Here is a 23,475-nt window from a genome sequence, read left to right as displayed (position 1 = left end):
GTGATGCACTTCTCACAGAAAGCGGTGCATTAGACTGGTTAGTATTCTACAAAAACAGCCTGTGCACAAATGTCTTCAATGTTCACTTCTGTAAACTAGGATGATGGTTTGTGGCATCTCCACAGATAAAGAATTACACGCTGTGTAAAGTGTAACTATACACTGGGTAGTATAGCATGACTTGTGATACAATAACTGGTTACCATATAAAAAAAACCTACGCTACGCTCTGCGTGCGCTCGCACTCATTAGTGCTAAAATTAGTACTAGAACAGACATTTGTCATATAAACCTGCTTTTCATTCTATATATACGCATTCACTTTTTCTTCACCAAAAAAGAAACACAGAATGATACATTTTTGATCAAGTTTATTTAGCAATTGAAGACAGGACAAAAAGCGCAGAATGTTCATGAACAGGAATCACTTTAGATTACCATTAAATCAGGAGGCAAATCTTTTGAAAGCCACGTACAGCACATTACCAGTCTAATTCAACGCGCGTCTAGCCACAATCCTCAGCTTCATGGGAAAGAGTTGGGGTCCAAAAGTCCACAAATTGAAGTGCAAAGGGGTATTTTTCATACAGTACAGAGCTGGGAGGTACATATTGCTGGGGTGGCACATCAGGCTGGTTGGCAGAGGGCCAGCATTCAGCAGCTGCAGTTGTAGTACAGGGTTGAGGAGTAGTGGTTACAGGCTGTGCAGTGGGAGAGAGACTGAACTGGGTATTTTGGATAAGAGCCTTGCAAGGAGGATTTCCATCTGGTCCTTGGCCACCTGGTCAGTGTCAGAGCCTGAGGACGGAACAAGGTTTGGAGTCACCAAAAGGGTAGCCAGGATAGCCATAGGGCCAAGGCAGCTGGGGGTATTTGGGACGTTGAGGCTTTCCATCTGGTCCAGTGTCAGAGCCTGAGGACGGAACAAGGTTTGGAGTCACCAAAGGGTAGCCCAGAGATAGCCATAGGGCCAAGGCAGCTGAGGGAGTATTTGGGACGTTGAGGCTTTCCATCTGGTCCAGTGTCAGAGCCTGAGGACGAACAAGGTTTGGGTCACCAAAGGGTAGCCAGGATAGCCATCAACGCCAGGCCAAGGCAGCTGGGGGTATTTGGGACGTTGAGGCTTGACTTGACTCCGGCACTTGGACTTAGACTCTTGGACTCCGGCACGCTTGACTCCCCGGCACTTAGACTCCAGCACTTGGACTCCAGCGCGGACTCCCGGCAGACTTGGACTCGCCGCACTCAGACTCCCGGCACTTGGACTCCAGCGCGCAGACTCCCGGCACTTGGACTCCGGCACGCGGACTCCCGGCACTTGACTCCCGGCGCGGACTCCGGCGCACAGACTCCCGGCACTTGGACTCGGCACTTGGACTCCGGCGGCACTTGGACTCCGGCACTTGGACTCCCGGCACTTGGACTCCCGGCACTTGGACTCCAGCACTTGGACTCCCTTGCGCGGACTCGGCGCTTGGACTCCGGCACTGGACTCCGGCACTTGGACTCCGCACTTAGACTTGGACTCCGGCACTTGGACTCCGGCACAGCGTCAGAGCCCGAGGATGGGACAAGGTTTGGAGGTCACCAAAGGGTATCCAGGATAGCCATAGGGCCAAGGCAGCTGGGAATTTGGGGCGTTGAGGCTTTCCATCTGGTCCTTGGCCACCTGGCGCAGCGTCAGAGCCCGAGGATGGGACAAGGTTTGGGTCACCAAAAGGGTATCCAGGATAGCCATAGCCATACAGGGCCAAGGCAGCTGGGGTATTTGGGACGTTGAGGCTTCAGCACGCCAGACTCCATCTGGTCCTTGGCCACCTGGCGCAGCGTCAGAGCCCGAGGATGGGACAAGGTTTGGGGTCACCAAAAGGTATCCAGGATAGCCATAGGGCCAAGGCAGCTGGGGGTATTTGGGACGTTGAGGCTTTCCATCTGGTACTTGAGAAACTACGGTGTAGTTGTAACAGGTGTGTCTGTTTGCATAGACATAGAATAAACCCTTCCAGGATAAAGATAACTGGAAAAAGGCCAAACCCTTGCAAATACTCTTGATAACCAGGAGATGGGGTTTCAGTGTTGCAGTGGTGGAGGGCATAGGACAAGATATTACTGCAGTGTTTCCCTGCCACAGTATCTGCATCACATAATGCCCTCCCTGAAAGTAATCATTAATACAAGTTAGTCAACAGTACTCTGTGGTCATGCAAAACAGAATAGAGAAAGCAATACCTTTTGCGCAACACCACATCCATCATAGGGAGTAGCATAGACAAGACCTCTGTTAGTGAGTGTGGTGTGACCACAGTCAGGTGGCAGATGAGTGGGAACAGGCACCCATTGCCTGTCAAAGGTATAAAGACCATTAGAAACGAAGCTTTTGGACTGTAGCTATTGTGACAAATTGGTACTAAAAGACTAGTTGATTTGGGATAAAATTTAGAAAGCAAGGGGATAAGGAATTCACAGGTTACCTTGACAAAGTTCAACGTTTGCCACGTCTGGACCACCAAGTTGTAAACTCATGAGATCGTCACCACACCTTAACTTGGAGACATGGCATCCCAGGCTGCTTTAGAGGAACTGAGTAGTTGCCCTTTCATGAACATTTTGTTCCACAGGCCTAAAAAAAAAAAAATATATATATATATTTTTTTTTATTAATATTAAAAAAAAAAAAAAAAAAAAAAAAAAAAAAAACCCATACACTGATATTACAGCAAGCACTAATAACATACCCAAGACTCCAGCATCACCACGCCCACGTCCATCGTTTGTTTTTTCCGTTCCAGAAAACTGAGACAAACTTCTACAGTGTACTAAAGTAATACTGCGTTAAAATACTCAATAAAAACAACAACCTTCCCCGCAGCATTTTCCAAGACGCCATCACAGCACACGCCTGTGAAGCAAGTGATCGTTTCTTAAATACAGTCACGGTGCCTGCCACTTTAAGCACTCACACGTTCAATGAATTAAAGCCTAATTTAAAGGTAAATCACATGTTCCGTTTAATTGACCGTTTTCAAGTCGCCATGACGTGCAATGCTGCTCTCACACTACACACGTGTTTTCACGAAAATGCATAGCAAAGAAAACAGAGACACACCGACAGAGAAGACAGATCACGTTGCTTTTGATACTAAACAAGGTGACAGCTTTTAAATTGTGTCATTTTAAAATAAATTCAAACTAGCGTTTTATGTTTTTTAAAGCGTCGTGACAGATCACTATATTGCCTCTTGGGTTCACGTGTTTGAGCTGATCGTCTTTTTATGTTTACATAAAGCATGAAACGAAAATGAATGAACATCACACCATATTAAGTTCACGAAGTTAATGTAATATTCTGTCTGATTTGTGGTTAAGTATAGAAGGGATACAGCGGTGGTTACTAATCAGAAACGTGATTTTTATTTTATTTATTTATTTTTAAAGCCCAATGCGTCGTAGTTTCATTACTTCAGTGTCACAGCCATGGTATATTTGCAGTAAAGGGCCAGTCACAGTTCAATGAGTGAGAAGATTACATAAGCGAACCAAATTGAGCTGCATTGAAAATAGATGACAGCTGCGAGTGCATAAACATATCAGGGCGAAGTTCACGGGATTTTGTCCACAGAATAATAAGTGCACACGTTTTGACAGATTATTTTATTTTTAACAACAAACATTTAACTTAACATTTACCAATACTTATTGACCGGCAGCTCTAGATGTCGGTGAAATCGATCAACAACGTAAAATACGTTCTGATTGGTCAGATGGCATGTCAATCAAGCTTTTGCTAATGGTCAATTATTATTCGATATTGATTGGCTGGTCTCACGGTTTCCTAGGCTGTGTTTGAAATTGCACTTTCTCACCTTTTACTGCCCAGTAATTACTGTGTTTTGTTTTTTTGTTTTGTTTTGTTTTACAATTAGCGTGTGATCCAAGTCTACAATAGCCTAAGCCACAAAATCTTTCAGAGTAAGTAAATACAAGTGTCCTCACAAGACAAACACTGAACATTCGCAGGTAGCAAAGACTTCCGCCCTAACTTGGCATGAAGCCGGCAGTTTGCTTTCAGTCAGCACTGACAAAAGGCATGTGAACCAAACATGGCCTGGTTTTTAGAGAAATATCGACGTATCCTGCATTAAGGCAGTTATTTTTTCATTTACAATGTCTTGTTACATGTACTAACTGTAATAAAAACTGAGTTACATGCAGTAATTTTTTAAACCACACCATAATACTAACTCTATAGTAAGTTCTTGTTAAATAATATTACTCTGTTTTAAATAAAAAATTACACTGTATAAATATCTGTACTTATTATTGAATTGCACATGGCTCTGCAAAAAAAACAACTGCTTAGACTGGTTTTCTCCTGGAGCAATATTGGAAACCGGTAGGAGCTCATTAATAAACTGATCTGCATCAATTTACAATCTTTGTTTAGATGTTAAGATGTTAAGATCTTAAGAAGAACCAGCTGTCCTCAGCCATCCTGGTGAACTTCTATCGCTGTACAATAGAGAGCATCCTAACAAACTGTGTCACAGTCTGGTATGGGAGCTGCTCTGTTGCTGAGCGTACGGCACACTGCAGCGGGTGGTGAAAACTGCCCAGCGCATCACGAACTCCACTTCCATCCATTGAGGACATCCAGAAGAAACACTGTTTGCGTCGAGCACAGTAGTATTCTTAAGGACTCCTCTCACCCTGCCCACAAACTGTTTTCCCTCCTGCCATCTGGCAGGCAGATTCAGATTCCCCGGACTAGAACAAGTAGACTGAGGAACAGCTTTTTACCAGAGCTGTCTCACTACTGAATTCTACCCCCCCACTGATGTCTGCCCCACCCACCCCATTAAAACAAAAATACAAAAATGCACTGTTAACATTCATTGCACTCCACTGTATATATCTTTGTAAATGTATGTACATATCCACTGTACATACTCTTGTAAAATTGTCTATACATATCCTGTATATCCTGCTCTTTCTTTCTTATGTACATAACGATCTGTAAATTGTTTACACATAATCACTGTAAATTCCCCCTTCTCATCTGTAATTTAATTTGTACATATTTATCTTTGTAATTTATATTTATATTTGTACCTATATCCTGCACTTGCTGCTTATTGCACTCCTGGTTAGACCTAAACTGCATTTCGTTACCTTGTACTTGTACATGTGTAATGACAATAAAGTTGAATCTAATCTAATCTAATCTAATGTTACAAAATATCTGTCAATAGGTTCTGTAAAATCCAATATTCGCGTTAGCTGTTGATACAAAAGCTATTTTCAAACCATGTTTACTTGCTGTATGTTTCAATGGCTATGACACAAAACCACCTGACTTCTGCAGCCACAGAAAAGAAATCGAGCTCAACCATCAAAAAAATAGCTATATCTGGCCCGGATAGGGATGGCGTCATGAGAGAGAGGATGAAGACAAACTGTCAGGGAGTACAACAGGTTAATGGACTTGTGACTTGATTGGATGTTGAAGAGTTGTGTGCACACTGCTGCTTGTTCATAAACTGAGTCAGATGTTCAAGCACATTGCCACTTGTTTGTGGACTGAATCAGATTCAGAAAAGTTGTGTGCACAGTGCCTTTTGTTCATGGACGAGAAACATAGATGTTTTCAAGGTGGCCCAAAGCGGCTAGATGAAGGTTTTGTTGAGGCTGACACGTGGAACAATTTATTCAGTCCTACATAGAACCAGATTAGGGCCAGCTGTAGTCATACATTTTGCTGAGATATAGCAATGCCACGACCCACTCATGTAACGTAATTTATTCCTGTATTTGGGGCGAGTGAAAGTGGGTTCTGTGGCCCATCACTGGGCCAAACCAGTTTTGCTATGTGGGTTTAATTCAGCCAAGCTGTCATGGTAGTTATTTTATACATAAAAGTGCCAACCATTCTTTTCATGAAGGCTTGTATAAAAGTGTAATTTAAAAATGCAATTTAGTAAAAACTGAACAAGTAGACAAATGCATAGAAAAACAAAATTTTTCACTTTTCAACACTGAACCTAACCTATTGTTAGAGTTGTGTATTGACATTATGCAACTTTGACCCTTCGGAGGCAAAAGGAGGCAAAGGCTTGCGGCCCGCCTCAGGCGGACTGAGACCCGTGTGGAGGCAAAGGGAGGCAAAAGAGAAACCTGCTTTTCTCCCGCTTGCAAGCGACAGCACAATCCTTGCAAGCTAAAAATCCAAAAACTTGTCTTGTGTTTTATTTTGCCTTGTAGGTTGATCCTTCCTCGTAAAGAGCCGTTTGAGTGAAATAGTCTCAACACCTATTTATATTGTATATTTTACATTAAACAGACGAAAATAAACGAAATCAGAAAATAAAGTATCTTGTATCTGACAGTGCAGGTCATTGGTGATGAGACTCCTATGCCATCTCAGGTCCACAGGCCTCAGATTTCTCTTCATTAGACTCACTGATGTGGGGCTGATGTGGTAACTATAACACAAAAACAATGCTATAGTATATTTGAACGTTTTTTCTTATTCGCAAGCAATCTGAGGAGAAAAGTACAGCGAGATAACCCAACACAGCACTATTCTTGGACACTTGTGTGACTGGATCTATCTCTCCATCTCCACCTGCATGGAGGCCATGGGACGGGCCAAGGCCAGAGCTACACGTGCCTCCTCCTCCTCCTGCAGCCGCTAGAACTCTGAATCCAGATCTTGTTTAATGTATTATCAGAGGACTTTATACCATGAGTGACAATGGGGCATCAAAGCTGATCTCTGAGGATAGATTAAGCCCCATTCTGAAGTTTATAGTGAAAGTGCAGTGGAAAAGATGAATCAACTTAAATGTAATTTTTTAAATTCACAATTATCAGTTAGTTGTTGGTCTTATTAGTAAACCATTACATTTAACTAAAATAAAGTGAGAAGTGTTACATTTTTGCATTTGTAAAAACCAGTGATGCACTTCTCACAGAAAGCGGTGCATTAGACTGGTTAGTATTCTACAAAAACAGCCTGTGCACAAATGTCTTCAATGTTCACTTCTGTAAACTAGGATGATGGTTTTGTGGCATCTCCACAGATAAGGGTACACGCTGTGTAAAAGTGTAACTATACACTGGGTAGTATAGCATGACTTGTGATACAATAACTGGTTACCATATAAAAAAAAAAACCTACGCTACGCGTACGCTACGCTACGACTCATTAGTGCTAAAATTAGTACTAGAACAGACATTTGTCATGTAAACCTGCTTTTCATTCTATATACGCATTCACTTTTTCTTCACCAAAAAAAGGAAAACACAGAATGATACATTTTTTGATCAAGTTTATTTAGCAATTGAAGACAGGACAAAAAACGCAGAATGTTCATGAACAGGAATCACTTTAGATTACCATTAAATCAGGAGGCAAATCTTTGAAAGCCACGTACAGCACATTACCAGTCTAATTCAACGCATCTAGCCACAATCCTCAGCTTCATGGGAAAGAGTTGGGGTCCAAAAAGTCCACAAATTGAAGTGCAAAGGGGTATTTTCATACAGTACAGAGCTGGGAGGTACATATTGCTGGGGTGGCACATCAGGCTGGTTGGCAGAGGGCCAGCATTCAGCAGCTGCAGTTGTAGTACAGGGTTGAGGAGTAGTGGTTACAGGCTGTGCAGTGGGAGGAGACTGAACTGGGTATTTTGGATAAGAGCCTTGCAAAGGAGGATTTCCATCTGGTCCTTGGCCACCTGGTCCAGTGTCAGAGCCTGAGGACGGAACAAGGTTTGGGTCACCAAAAGGGTAGCCAGGATAGCCATAGGGCCAAGGCAGCTGGGGTATTTGGGACGTTGAGGCTTTCCATCTGGTCAGTGTCAGAGCCTGAGGACGGAACAAGGTTTGGGTCACCAAAGGGTAGCCAGGATAGCCATGGGGCCAAGGCAGCTGGGGGTATTTGGGGCGTTGAGGCTTTCCATCTGGTCCAGTGTCAGAGGCCTGAGGGGCGGAACAAGGTTTGGGTCACCAAAAGGGTAGCCAGGATAGCCATAGGGCCAAGGCAGCTGGGGAGTATTTGGGACGTTGAGGCTTGACTTGTCCGGCACTTGGACTCCCGGCACTTGGACTCCGGCGCTTTGACTCGGCGCGGACTCCGGCACTTGGACCCGGCACGGACTCCGGCACTTGGACTCCGGCACTTGGACTCCGGCACTTGGACTCCGGCACCGGACTCCCGGCACTTCTTGACTCCCGGCACTTGAGACTCGGCACTTGGACTCCAGCACTTGCCACGGACTCCGGCACTTAGACTCCGGCACTTAGACTCCAGCACTTGGACTCCAGCACGCCAGACTCCAGCACTTAGACTCCCGCACTTAGACTCCGGCGCACCAGACTCCGGCACTTAGACTCCAGCCAGACTCCAGCACTTGGACTCCGGCACTTGGACCCAGCACCAGACTCCCAGCACTTGACTCCAGCACTTAGACTCCCGGCACTTGGACTCAGACTCCCGCACTTGCACAGACTCCAGCACTTAGACTCCAGCACGCCAGACTCCGGCACTTAGACTCCCAGCACCAGACTCCGGCACTTAGACTCCGGCACTTAGACTCCAGCACCAGACTCCAGCACTTAGACTCCAACGCCCAGACTCCAGCACTTAGACTCCAGCACGCCAGACTCCAGCATAGACTCCAGCACTTAGACTCCAGCACTTGGACTCAGCACTTAGACTCAGCACCCAGACTCCGGCACTTAGACTCCAGCACTTAGACTCCAGCACTTAGACTCCAGCACTTAGACTCCAGCACTTAGACTCCAGCACGCCAGACTCCAGCACTTAGACTCCAGCACTTGGACTCAGCACGCCAGACTCCGGCACCAGACTCCCGGCGCCAGACTCCAGCACTTGGACTCCCCAGCACCAGACTCCGGCACTTAGACTCCAGCACTTGGACTCCCGGCGCAGACTCCGGCACTTGGACTCCGGCACCCAGACTCCGGCACGCCAGACTCAGCACCAGACTCCGGCACCAGACTCCAGCACTTGGACTCCAGCACTTGACTCCAGCACTTGGACTCCAGCACCAGACTCCAGCACCAGACTCCAGCACTAGACTCCAGCACAGACTCCAGCACCAGACTCAGCGCAGACTCCAGCACTTAGACTCCCGGCACTTGGACTCCAGCACCCAGACTCCAGCACTTAGACTCCAGCACCAGACTCCCGGCACCCAGACTCCCGGCACTTGACTCCCGGCACGCAGACTCCAGCACCCAGACTCCGGCACCAGACTCGGCACTTAGACTCCGGCACCAGACTCCCCGGCACCAGACTCCGGCACAGCACTTGCCAGACCCAGCACCAGACTCCAGCACAGACTCCGGCACCAGACTCCCGGCACTTGGACTCCAACGCAGACTCCGGCGCCAGACTCCGGCACTTAGACTCCCGGCACCAGACTCCGGCACTTGACTCCACTTGACTCCTCGCACTTAGACTCCGGCGCGGCGGACTCCGGCGCCAGACTCCGGCACGCAGACTCCCCGCACTTGGACTCCGGCACTTGGACTCCCGGCGCTGGCCACCCGGCACTTGACTCCGGCACTGCGCCAGCCACCCGGCGCCAGCCACCCGGCACTTGGCCACCGGCACCAGCCACCGGCGCCAGCACCCGGCGCCTTGGCCACCCGGCACTTGGCCACCCGGCGCCGGCCACCCGGCGCCAGCCACCCGGCACAGCGTCAGAGCCGAGGATGGGACAAGGTTTGGGTCACCAAAAGGGTATCCAGGATAGCCATAGGGCCAAGGCAGCTGGGGAATTTGGGACGTTGAGGCTTTCCATCTGGTCCTTGGCCACCTGGCGCAGCGTCAGAGCCCGAGGATGGGACAGGTTTGGGTCACCAAAAGGGTATCCAGGATAGCCATAGAAAGGGCCAAGGCAGCTGGGGAATTTGGGACGTTGAGGCTTTCCATCTGGTCCTTGGCCACCTGGCGCAGCGTCAGAGCCCGAGGATGGGACAAGGTTTGGGTCACCAAAAGGGTATCCAGGATAGCCATAGGGCCAAGGCAGCTGGGGTATTTGGGGACGTTGAGGCTTTCCATCTGGTACTTGAGAAACTACGGTAGTTGTAACAGGTGTGTCTGTTTGCATAGACATAGAATAAACCCTTCCAGGATAAAGATAACTGGAAAAGGCCAAAACCCTTGCAAATACTCTTGATAACCAGGAGATGGGGGTTTCAGTGTTGCAGTTGCAGTGGTGGAGGGCATAGGACAAGATATTACTGCAGTGTTTCCCTGCCACAGTATCTGCATCACATAATGCCCTCCCTGAAAGTAATCATTAATACAAGTTAGTCAACAGTACTCTGTGGTCATGCAAAACAGAATAGAGAAAGCAATACCTTTGCTGCAACACCACATCCATCATAGGGAGTAGCATAGACAAGACCTCTGTTAGTGAGTGTGGTGTGACCACAGTCAGGTGGCAGATGAGTGAGGGAACAGGCACCCCATTGCCTGTCAAAGGTATAAAGACCATTAGAAACGAAGCTTTTGGACTGTAGCTATTGTGACAAATTGGTACTAAAAGACTAGTTGATTTGGGATAAAATTTAGAAAGCAAGGGATAAAGAATTCACAGGTTACCTTGACAAAGTTCAGCGTTTGCCACGTCTGGACCACCAAGTTGTAAACTCATGAGATCGTCACCACACCTTAACTTGGAGACATGGCATCCCAGGCTGCTTTAGAGGAACTGAGTAGTTGCCCTTTCATGAACATTTTGTTCCACAGGCCTTAAAAAAAAATATATATATATATTTTTTTTATTAGTATTTAAAAAAAAAAAAAAAAAAAAAACCCATACACTGATATTACAGCAAGCACTAATAACATACCCAAGACTCCAGCATCACCACGTCCACGTCCATCGTTTGTTTTTTCCGTTCCAGAAAACTGAGACAAACTTCTACAGTGTACTAAAGTAATACACGTTAAAATACTCAATAAAAACAACAACCTTCCCCGCATTTTCCAAGACGCCATCACAGCACGCGCTGTGAAGCAAGTGATGCGTTTCTTAAATACAGTCGCGGTACCTGCCACTTTAAGCACTCACACGTTCAATGAATTAAAGCCTAATTTAAAGGTAAATCACATGTTCCGTTTAATTGACCGTTTTCAGTCGCCATGACGTGCAATGCTGCTCTCACACTACACACGTGTTTTCACGAAAATGCATAGCAAAGAAAACAGACACACCGACAGAGAAGACAGATCACGTTGCTTTTGATACTAAACAAGGTGACAGCTTTTAAATTGTGTCATTTTAAAATAAATTCAAACTAGCGTTTTATGTTTTTTTAAAGCGTCGTGACAGATCACTATATTGCCTCTTGGGTTCACGTGTTTGAGCTGATCGTCTTTTTTATGTTTACATAAAGCATGAAACGAAAATGAATGAACATCACACCATATTAAGTTCACCGAAGTTAATGTAATATTCTGTCTGATTTGTGGTTAAGTATAGAAGGGATACAGCGGTGGTTACTAATCAGAAACGTGATTTTTATTTTATTTATTTATTTTTTTAAAGCCCAATGCGTCGTAGTTTCATTACTTCAGTGTCACAGCCATGGTATATTTGCAGTAAAGGGCCAGTCACAGTTCAATGAGTGAGAAGATTACATAAGCGAACCAAATTGAGCTGCATTGAAAACAGATGAGCGCACGAGTGCATAAACATATCAGGGCGAAGTTCACGGGATTTTGTCCACAGAATAATAAGTGCACACGTTTTGACAGATTATTTTATTTTTTTAACAACAAACATTTAACTTAACATTTACCAATACTTATTGACCGGCAGCTCTAGATGTCGGGCGAAATCGGTCAGCAACGTAAAATACACGTTCTGATTGGTCAGATGGCATGTCAATCAAGCTTTTTGCTAATGGTCAATTATTATTCGATATTGATTGGCTGGTCTACGGTTTCCTAGGCTGTGTTTGAAATTGCACGCTTTCTCACCTTTTACTGCCCAGTAATTACTGTGTTTTTGTTTTTTTTTTGTTTTGTTTTGTTTTACAATTAGCGTGTGATCCAAGTCTACAATAGCCTAAGCCACAAAATCTTTCAGAGTAGTAAATACAAGTGTCCTCACAAGACAAACACTGAACATTCGCAGGTAGCAAAAAGACTTCCGGCCCTAACTTGGCATGAAGCCGGCAGTTTGCTTTCAGTCAGCACTGACAAAAGGCATGTGAACCAAACATGGCCTGGTTTTTAGAGAAATATCGACGTATCCTGCATTAAGGCAGTTATTTTTCATTTACAATGTCTTGTTACATGTACTAACTGTAATAAAAACTGAGTTACATGCAGTAATTTTAAACCACACCATAATACTAACTCTATAGTAAGTTCTTGTTAAATAATATTACTCTGTTTTAAAAAAAAAATTACACTGTATAAATATCTGTACTTATTATTGAATTGCACATGGCTCTGCAAAAAAACAACTGCTTAGACTGGTTTTCTCCTGGAGCAATATTGGAAACGGTAGGAGCTCATTAATAAACTGATCTGCATCAATTTACAATCTTTGTTTAGATGTTAAGATGTTAAGATCTTAAGAAGAACCAGCTGTCCTCAGCCATCCTGGTGAACTTCTATCGCTGTACAATAGAGAGCATCCTAACAAACTGTGTCACAGTCTGGTATGGGAGCTGCTCTGTTGCTGAGCGTAAGAGCACTGCAGCGGGTGGTGAAAACTGCCCAGCGCATCACGGAACTCCACTTCCATCCATTGAGGACATCCAGAAGAAACACTGTTTGCGTCGAGGCACGCAGTATTCTTAAGGACTCCTCTCACCCTGCCCACAAACTGTTTTCCCTCCTGCCATCTGGCAGGCGATTCAGATTCCCCGGACTAGAACAAGTAGACTGAGGAACAGCTTTTTACCAGAGCTGTCTCACTACTGAATTCTACCCCCACTGATGTCTGCCCCACCCACCCCATTAAAACAAAAATACAAAAATGCACTGTTAACATTCATTGCACTCCACTGTATATATCTTTGTAAATGTATGTACATATCCACTGTACATACTCTTGTAAATTGTCTATACATATCCTGTATATCCTGCTCTTTCTTTCTTATGTACATAACGATCTGTAAATTGTTTACACATAATCACTGTAAATTCCCCTTCTCATCTGTAATTTAATTTGTACATATTTATCTTTGTAATTTATATTTATATTTGTACCTATATCCTGCACTTGCTGCTTATTGCACTCCTGGTTAGACCTAAACTGCATTTCGTTACCTTGTACTTGTACATGTGTAATGACAATAAAGTTGAATCTAATCTAATCTAATCTAATGTTACAAAATATCTGTCAATAGGTTCTGTAAAATCCAATATTCGCGTTAGCTGTTGATACAAAAGCTATTTTCAAACCATGTTTACTTGCTGTATGTTTCAATGGCTATGACACAAAACCACCTGACTTCTGCAGCCACAGAAAAAGAAATCGACTCAACCATCAAAAAAATAGCTATATCTGGCCCCGGATAGGGATGGCGTCATGAGAGAGAGGATGAAGACAAACTGTCAGGAGAGTACAACAGGTTAATGGACTTGTGACTTGATTGGATGTTGAAGAGTTGTGTGCACACTGCTGCTTGTTCATAAACTGAGTCAGATGTTCAAGCACATTGCCACTTGTTTGTGGACTGAATCAGATTCAGAAAAGTTGTGTGCACAGTGCCTTTTGTTCATGGACAGAAACATAGATGTTTTCAAGGTGGCCCAAAGCGGCTAGATGAAGGTTTTGTTGAGGCTGACACGTGGAACGAATTTATTCAGTCCTACATAGAACCAGATTAGGGCCAGCTGTAGTCATACATTTTGCTGAGATATAGCAATGCCACAACCCACTCATGTAACGTAATTTATTCCTGTATTTGGGGCGAGTGAAAGTGGGTTCTGTGGCCCATCACTGGGCCAAACCAGTTTTGCTATGTGGGTTTAATTCAGCCAAGCTGTCATGGTAGTTATTTTATACATAAAAGTGCCAACCATTCTTTTCATGAAGGCTTGTATAAAAGTGTAATTTAAAAATGCAATTTAGTAAAAACTGAACAAGTAGACAAATGCATAGAAAAACAAAATTTTTCACTTTTCAACACTGAACCTAACCCTATTGTTAGAGTTGTGTATTGACATTATGCAACTTTGACCCTTCGGAGGCAAAAGGAGGCAAAGGCTTGCCCGGCCCCCGCCTCAGGCGGACTGAGACCGTGTGGAGGCAAAGGGAGGCAAAAGAAAGAAACCTGCTTTTCTCCCGCTTGCAAACGACAGCACAATCCTTGCAAGCTAAAAATCCAAAAACTTGTCTTGTGTTTTATTTTGCCTTGGGTTGATCCTTCCTCGTAAAGAGCCGTTTGAGTGAAATAGTCTCAACACCTATTTATATTGTATATTTTACATTAAACAGACGAAAATAAACGAAATCAGAAAATAAAGTATCTTGTATCTGACAGTGCAGGTCATTGGTGATGAGACTCCTATACATCTCAGGTCCACAGGCCTCAGATTTCTCTTCATTAGACTCACTGATGTGGGGCTGATGTGGTAACTATAACACAAAAACAATGCTATAGTATATTTGAACGTTTTTTCTTATTCGCAAGCAATCTGAGGAGAAAAGTACAGCGAGGATAACCCAACACAGCACTATTCTTGGACACTTGTGTGACTGGATCTATCTCTCCATCTCCACCTGCATGGAGGCCATGGGACGGGCCAAGGCCAGAGCTACACGTGCCTCCTCCTCCTCCTGCAGCCGCTAGAACTCTGAATCCAGATCTTGTTTAATGTATTATCAGAGGACTTTACACCATGAGTGACAATGGGGCATCAAAGCTGATCTCTGTCCTGCTTTCCTCTGCAGCTGTCATTCAAAGGATAGATTAAGCCCCATTCTGAAGTTTATAGTGAAAGTGCAGTGGAAAAAGATTAATCAACTTAAATGTAATTTAAATTCACAATTATCAGTTAGTTGTTGGTCTTATTAGTAAACCATTACATTTAACTAAAATAAAGTGAGAAGTGTTACATTTTTGCATTTGTAAAAACCAGTGATGCACTTCTCACAGAAAGCGGTGCATTAGACTGGTTAGTATTCTACAAAAACAGCCTGTGCACAAATGTCTTCAATGTTCACTTCTGTAAACTAGGATGATGGTTTTGTGGCATCTCCACAGATAAGGGTACACGCTGTGTAAAAGTGTAACTATACACTGGGTAGTATAGCATGACTTGTGATACAATAACTGGTTACCATATAAAAAAAAAAACCTACGCTACGCGTACGCTACGCTAGGACTCAGTGCTAAAATTAGTACTAGAACAGACATTTGTCATGTAAACCTACCTGCTTTTAATTCTATATACGCATTCATTTTTTCTTCACCAAAAAAAGGAAAACACAGAATGATACATTTGATCAAGTTTATTTAGCAATTGAAGACAGGACAAAAAACGCAGAATGTTCATGAACAGGAATCACTTTAGATTACCATTAAATCAGGAGGCAAATCTTTGAAAGCCACGTACAGCACATTACCAGTCTAATTCAACGCGTCTAGCCACAATCCTCAGCTTCATGGGAAAGAGTTGGGGTCCAAAAAGTCCACAAATTGAAGTGCAAAGGGGTATTTTTCATACAGTACAGAGCTGGGAGGTACATATTGCTGGGGTGGCACATCAGGCTGGTTGGCAGAGGGCCAGCATTCAGCAGCTGCAGTTGTAGTACAGGGTTGAGGAGTAGTGGTTACAGGCTGTGCAGTGGGAGGAGACTGAACTGGGTATTTTGGATAAGAGCCTTGCAAAGGAGGATTTCCATCTGGTCCTTGGCCACCTGGTCCAGTGTCAGAGCCTGAGGACGGAACAAGGTTTGGGTCACCAAAAGGTAGCCAGGATAGCCATAGGGCCAAGGCAGCTGGGGTATTTGGGGACGTTGAGGCTTTCCATCTGGTCCAGTGTCAGAGCCTGAGGACGGAACAAGGTTTGGGTCACCAAAAGGGTAGCCAGGATAGCCATAGGGCCAAGGCAGCTGGGGGTATTTGGGACGTTGAGGCTTGACTTGTCCCGGCACTTGGACTCCCGGCACTTGGACTCCCGGCACTTGGACTCCGGCACTTGGACTCCGGCATGGACTCCGGCACTTGGACTCGGCACTTGGACTCCGGCGCGGACTCCGGCACTTGGACTCAGCGCGGACTCGGCACCCGGACTCCGGCACTTAGACTCCGGCGCAGACTCCAGCATGGACTCCCGCACCGGACTCCAGCGCAGCTGGACTCCAGCACTTGGACTCCGGCACTTGGACTCCAGCACTTGGACTCCCAGCACTTAGACTCCAGCACGCAGACTCCCCGCACCAGACTCCAGCACGCAGACTCCAGCACGCCAGACTCCAGCACATGAGACTCCAGCACACTTGGACTCCAGCACCAGACTCCAGCACTTGGACTCCAGCGCCAGACTCCGGCGCCAGACTCCGCGGACTGGGCCAGACTCCAGCAAGGACTCCGGCACGCAGACTCCAGCACTTGGACTCCAGCACCAGACTCCGGCGCCAGACTCCGGCACCAGACTCCGGCACTTGGACTCTCGCACGGCAGACTCCAGCACTTGGACTCCAAGCGCAGACTCCAGTGTCAGACTCCCGGCACTTAGACTCCGGCACAGACTCCCGGCACGCCAGACTCAGCACTTGGACTCCGCGCGCCAGACTCCAGCGCGGACTCCAGCACCAGACTCCAGCACTTGGACTCCAGCACTTAGACTCCGGCGCAGACTCCAGCTTGCCAGAGGCGCAGACTCCGGCACTTGGACTCCAGCACGGAGACTCAGCAGCGCCAGACTCAGCACTTAGACTCCAGCACTCCAGACTCCAGCACTTAGACTCCAGGCACCAGACTCAGCACCAGACTCAGCACTTAGACTCCAGCACTTAGGCACCAGACTCCAGCGCCAGACTCCAGCGCCAGACTCCCGGCACCAGACTCCGGCACTTAGACTCCAGCGCTTGGACTCCAGCACGCCAGACTCCAGCACTTGGACTCCAGCACGCCAGACTCCAGCACTTAGACTCCGGCACTTGGACTCCAGCACCAGACTCCGGCACCAGACTCCAGCGCCAGACTCAGCACTCCGGCTTTGCCATTGACTCCAGCACGCCAGACTCCGGCACTTAGACTCCCGGCGCCAGACTCCAGCACTTAGACTCCAGCACTTAGACTCCGGCACCCAGACTCCAGCACGCCAGACTCGGCACTTAGACTCCGGCGCTTGGACTCCAGCAGACTCCAGCACTTAGACTCCGGCACCAGACTCCAGCACTTGCCAGACTCCAGCGCCAGACTCCGGCGCCAGACTCCGGCGCCAGACTCCAGCACGCGAGACTCGGCGCAGACTCCGGCACTTAGACTCCGGCACCAGACTCCGGCACCAGACTCCGGCACTTGGACTCCAGCACCAGACTCCAGCACTTGGACTCCAGCACCAGACTCCAGCACCAGACTCCAGCACGGACTCCAGCACTTGGACTCCAGCACTTGGACTCCGGCACTTAGACTCCGGCACTTAGACTCCGGCACGCCCAGACTCCAGCACCAGACTCCCGGCACGCCAGACTCCGGCACCAGACTCCAGCAAGCGGACTCCAGCACTAGACTCCAGCACTTAGACTCCAGCACTTGGACTCCAGCACTTAGACTCCAGCACGCCAGACTCCAGCATAGACTCCGGCACTTAGACTCCGGCACTTAGACTCCAGCACTTAGACTCCAGCACCAGACTCCAGCACTTAGACTCCAGCACGCCAGACTCCGGCGCCAGACTCAGCGCCAGACTCCAGCGCCCGGAGACTCCAGCACGCCAGACTCCAGCACCAGACTCCAGCACCAGACTCCGGCGCCAGACTCCCGGCACTGCCAGACTCCGGCACTTAGACTCCGGCGCCAGACTCCAGCACGCCAGACTCCAGCACCAGACTCCAGCACCAGACTCCAGCACTAGACTCCAGCACCAGACTCCGGCACTTGGACTCCAGCACCGGACTCCAGCGCCAGACTCCAGCACTTAGACTCCAGCACCAGACTCCGGCACTTAGACTCAGCACCCAGACTCCGGCGCCAGACTCCGGCGCCAGACTCAGCGCCAGACTCCGGCCAGACTCCCGCACGCCAGACTCCGGCGCCAGACTCCAGGCGCAGACTCCGGCACTTAGACTCCAGCACTTAGACTCCAGCGCAGACTCCAGCACCAGACTCCAGCACTTAGACTCCGGCACGCCAGACTCCAGCACTTAGACTCCAGCACTTAGACTCCAGCGCCAGACTCAGCACGCCAGACTCCGGCACTCAGCGCCAGACTCCAGCACAGCAGCATGGACTCGGCACCAGACTCCAGCACCCAGACTCCAGCACCAGACTCCAGCACCAGACTCCAGCACTTGACTCCCGCACTTAGACTCCGGCACGCCAGACTCCCGGCACCAGACTCCGGCACCAGACTCCGGCACCAGACTCCGGCACGCAGACTCCAGGCTTGACTCCAGCGGCACTCCACTCCTCGGCAGAGACTCCGGCACTTGGACTCCGGCACTTAGACTCCGGCACCAGACTCCAGCACTTAGACTCAGCACTTAGACTCCGGCACTTGACTCCGGCACTTAGACTCAGACTCCCGGCACCAGACTCGGCACTTAGACTCCAGCACTTAGACTCCGGCACTTAGACTCCCGGCGCAGACTCCGGCACTTAGACTCCAGCACTTAGACTCCAGCACCAGACTCCGGCACTTAGACTCCAGCACTTAGACTCCAGCACCAGACTCCGGCGCCGGAACTCCGGCGCCAGACTCCAGCACTTGGACTCAGCACTTGGGACTCCGCACCAGACTCCAGCACTTAGACTCCAGCACGCCAGACTCCAGCGCCAGACTCCGGCACCAGACTCCAACGCACTGGACTCCGGCACTTAGACTCCGGCACTTAGACTCAGACTCCGGCACTTAGACTCCAGCACGCCAGACTCCAGCACGCCAGACTCCAGCACTTAGACTCCAGCACTTAGACTCCAGCACCAGACTCAGCACCCAGACTCCAGCACTTAGACTCCAGCACTTAGACTCCAGCACCAGACTCCAGCGCCAGACTCCAGCACTTAGACTCAGCACTTGGACTCAGCACTCAGACTCGCGCGCCAGACTCCAGCACTTAGACTCAGACTCCAGCACCAGACTCCGGCACCAGACTCCAGCACTTAGACTCAACGCCCAGACTCCAGCACTTAGACTCCCGGCACCAGACTCCCGGCACCAGACTCCCGCACTTGAGACTCCAGCACTTAGACTCCAGCCAGACTCCGGCACCAGACCGCCACTCAGACTCCCGGCACTTAGACTCCAGCACAGACTCCAGCACTTAGACTCCCGGCGCCAGACCCGGCACTTAGACTCCAGCACCAGACTCCCGGCACAGACTCCGGCACTTGGACTCCGGCGCTTGACTCAGCACGCCAGACTCCGGCACGGAGACTCCGGCACTTGACTCAGCACTTAGACTCCAGGCGCCAGACTCCAGCACCGGACTCCAGCACTTGGACTCCAGCACAGACTCCGGCGCCAGACTCCAGCACTTGGACTCCAGCACTTAGACTCCGGCGCCAGACTCCAGCACCAGACTCCGGCACTTAGACTCGGCACTTGGACTCCGGCACTTGGACTCCGGCGCTTGACTCCAGCGCCAGACTCCCGCACCAGACTCCCGGCTTTGACTCCCGGCACCAGACTCCGGCACGACACCCGGCACCAGACCACCCACGCCAGCCACCAGCGGCACTTAGCCACCCGGCGCCAGCCACCCGGCACCAGCACCGGCTCCGGCCACCCGGCACTTGGACTCCGGCACTTGGCCTCCAGGCATGGACTCCACGCAGACTCCAACGCCAGACTCCAGCACGCCAGACTGGACCGGCACCAGACTCCGGCGCGGACTCCGGCACTTGGACTCCAGCACTTGGACTCCGGCACCGGACTCGGCACTTGGACTCCAGCACTTAGACTCCGGCACCAGACTCCCGGCACCAGACTCCAGCACTTGGACTCCGGCACTTAGACTCCGGCACTTGACTCCCGGCCGCGGACTCCGGCACTTAGACTCCGGCACTTAGACTCTCAGCACCAGACTCAGCACCCAGACTCGGCGCACTTGACTCCGGCGCCAGACTCCGGCACTTAGACTCCGGCACTTGGACTCGGCACTTGGACTCGGCGCCAGACTCCGGCGCCAGACTCCCGGCACGCGGACTCCAGCGGACTCCGGCACCAGACTCCCGCACGGACTCCAGCACTTGGGACTCCGCGGCAGACTCCCAGCACTTGACTCCGGCACTTGGACTCCAGCACCAGACTCCAGCGCCAGACTCCGGCACTTGACTCCAGCACTTGGACTCAGCACTTGGACTCCAGCACCAGACTCCGGCACCCAGACTCCAGCACCAGACTCCGGCACTTGGACTCCAGCACTTGGACTCAGCACTTAGACTCCGGCACGCCAGACTCCGGCACTTGACTCGCACCAGACTCCAGCGCACTTGGACTCCGGCACCAGACTCCGGCACTTGGACTCCGGCACCAGACTCCAGCACCAGACTCCGGCGCCAGACAGACTCCAGCACTTAGACTCGGCACTTGGACTCCAGCGCGACAGACTCCCGGCCATGAACTCCCGCGCCAGACTCGGCACTTGGACTCCGGCACAGACTCCCGGCACTTGGACTCCAGCGCCCAGACTCCGGCACTTGGACTCCGGCACTTGGACTCCAGCGCCGGACTCCGGCACTTGGACTCCGGCGCCGGACTCCAGCGCCAGACTCGGACTCCCGGCACGCAGACCCGGCGCCTTGGACTCCCGCGCGCCACCCGGCGCCAGCCACCGGCGCCAGCCACCCGGCGCTTGGCCACCCGGCGCCAGCCACCCGGCGCCCAGCCACCCGGCACCAGCCACCCGGCGCCCAGCCACCCGGCACTTGGCCACCCGGCGCCAGCCACCGGCGCAGCACCGGCACAGCGTCAGAGCCGAGGATGGGACAAGGTTTGGGTCACCAAAGGGTATCCAGGATAGCCATAGGGCCAAGGCAGCTGGGAATTTTGGGACGTTGAGGCTTTCCATCTGGTCCTTGGCCACCTGGCGCAGCGTCAGAGCCGAGGATGGGACAAGGTTTGGGTCACCAAAGGGTATCCAGGATAGCCATAGGGCCAAGGCAGCTGGGGAATTTGGGACGTTGAGGCTTTCCATCTGGTCCTTGGCCACCTGGCGCAGCGTCAGAGCCGAGGATGGGACAAGGTTTGGGTCACCAAAAAGGGTATCCAGGATAGCCATAGGGCCAAGGCAGCTGGGGAATTTGGGACGTTGAGGCTTTCCATCTGGTCCTTGGCCACCTGGCGCAGCGTCAGAGCCCGAGGATGGGACAAGGTTTGGGTCACCAAAGGGTATCAGGATAGCCATAGAAGCCAAGGCAGCTGGGGGAATTTGGGACGTTGAGGCTTTCCATCTGGTCCTTGGCCACCTGGCGCAGCGTCAGAGCCGAGGATGGGACAAGGTTTGGGTCACCAAAAGGGTATCCAGGATAGCCATAGGGCCAAGGCAGCTGGGGAAGTATTTGGGACGTTGAGGCTTTCCATCTGGTACTTGAGAAACTACGGTAGTTGTAACAGGTGTGTCTGTTTGCATAGACATAGAATAAACCCTTCCAGGATAAAGATAACTGGAAAAAGGCCAAAACCCTTGCAAATACTCTTGATAACCAGGAGATGGGGTTTCAGTGTTGCAGTTGCAGTGGTGGAGGGCATAGGGACAAGATATTACTGCAGTGTTTCCCTGCCACAGTATCTGCATCACATAATGCCCTCCTGAAAGTAATCATTAATACAAGTTAGTCAACAGTACTCTGTGGTCATGCAAAACAGAATAGAGAAAGCAATACCTTTTGCGCAACACACATCCATCATAGGGAGTAGCATAGACAAGACCTCTGTTAGTGAGTGTGGTGTGACCACAGTCAGGTGGCAGATGAGTGAGGGAACAGGCACCCCATTGCCTGTCAAAAGGTATAAAGACCATTAGAAAGCGAAGCTTTTGGACTGTAGCTATTGTGACAAATTGGTACTAAAAGACTAGTTGATTTGGGATAAAATTTAGAAAGCAAGGGGATAAGGAATTCACAGGTTACCTTGACAAAGTTCAACGTTTGCCACGTCTGGACCACCAAGTTGTAAACTCATGAGATCGTCACCACACCTTAACCGGAGACATGGCATCCCAGGCTGCTTTAGAGGAACTGAGTAGTTGCCCTTTCATGAACATTTTGTTCCACAGGCCTTAAAAATAAATAAATAAATAAATAAATTTTTTTTTTTATTAGTAAAAAAAAAAAAAAAAAAAACCCATACACTGATATTACAGCAAGCACTAATAACATACCCAAGACTCCAGCATCACCACGTCCATCGTTTGTTTTTCCGTTCCAGAAAACTGAGACAAACTTCTACAGTGTACTAAAGTAATACACGTTAAAATACTCAATAAAAACAACAACCTTCCCGCATTTTCCAAGGCGCCATCACAGCACACGCTTGTGAAGCAAGTGATGCGTTTCTTAAATACAGTGCGGTACCTGCCACTTTAAGCACTCACACGTTCAATGAATTAAAGCCTAATTTAAAGGTAAATCACATGTTCCGTTTAATTGACCGTTTTCAGTCGCCATGACGTGCAATGCTGCTCTCACACTACACACGTGTTTTCACGAAAATGCATAGCAAAGAAAAACAGACACACGACAGAGAAGACAGATCACGTTGCTTTTGATACTAAACAAGGTGACAGCTTTTAAATTGTGTCATTTTAAAATAAATTCAAACTAGCGTTTTATGTTTTTAAAGCGTCGTGACAGATCACTATATTGCCTCTTGGGTTCACGTGTTTGAGCTGATCGTCTTTTTATGTTTACATAAAGCATGAAACGAAAATGAATGAACATCACACCATATTAAGTTCACCGAAGTTAATGTAATATTCTGTCTGATTTGTGGTTAAGTATAGAAGGATACAGCGGTGGTTACTAATCAGAAACGTGATTTTTATTTTATTTATTTATTTTTTTAAAGCCCAATGCGTCGTAGTTTCATTACTTCAGTGTCACAGCCATGGTATATTTGCAGTAAAGGGCCAGTCACAGTTCAATGGAGAGAAGATTACATAAGCGAACCAAATTGAGCTGCATTTGAAAACAGATGAGCGCACGAGTGCATAAACATATCAGAGGCGAAGTTCACGGGATTTTGTCCACAGAATAATAAGTGCACACGTTTTGACAGATTATTTTATTTTTAACAACAAACAT

At 48.6% G+C, this 23,475-nt stretch overlaps 1 long non-coding RNA gene across 1 annotated transcript; it reads right to left on the bottom strand.

Moving 5' to 3' along the window:
• Nucleotides 1-1,869: 1,869 nt before the first annotated feature.
• On the bottom strand, nucleotides 1,870-15,966 carry LOC122325212. The gene is made up of 3 exons (XR_006247266.1): nucleotides 15,921-15,966; nucleotides 7,737-7,849; nucleotides 1,870-1,932 (listed from the first exon to the last, which is right to left on the bottom strand). It is a non-coding gene; the product is annotated as an uncharacterized LOC122325212 (long non-coding RNA).
• Nucleotides 15,967-23,475: the final 7,509 nt, after the last annotated feature.

The sequence above is a fragment of the Puntigrus tetrazona genome, chromosome 2, assembly GCF_018831695.1.
Source record: "Puntigrus tetrazona isolate hp1 chromosome 2, ASM1883169v1, whole genome shotgun sequence".
Taxonomy (NCBI): Eukaryota; Metazoa; Chordata; class Actinopteri; order Cypriniformes; family Cyprinidae; genus Puntigrus; species Puntigrus tetrazona.
Note: the sequence above shows the minus strand (reverse complement) of the source record. Positions and strands in the feature narration are given on the sequence as shown.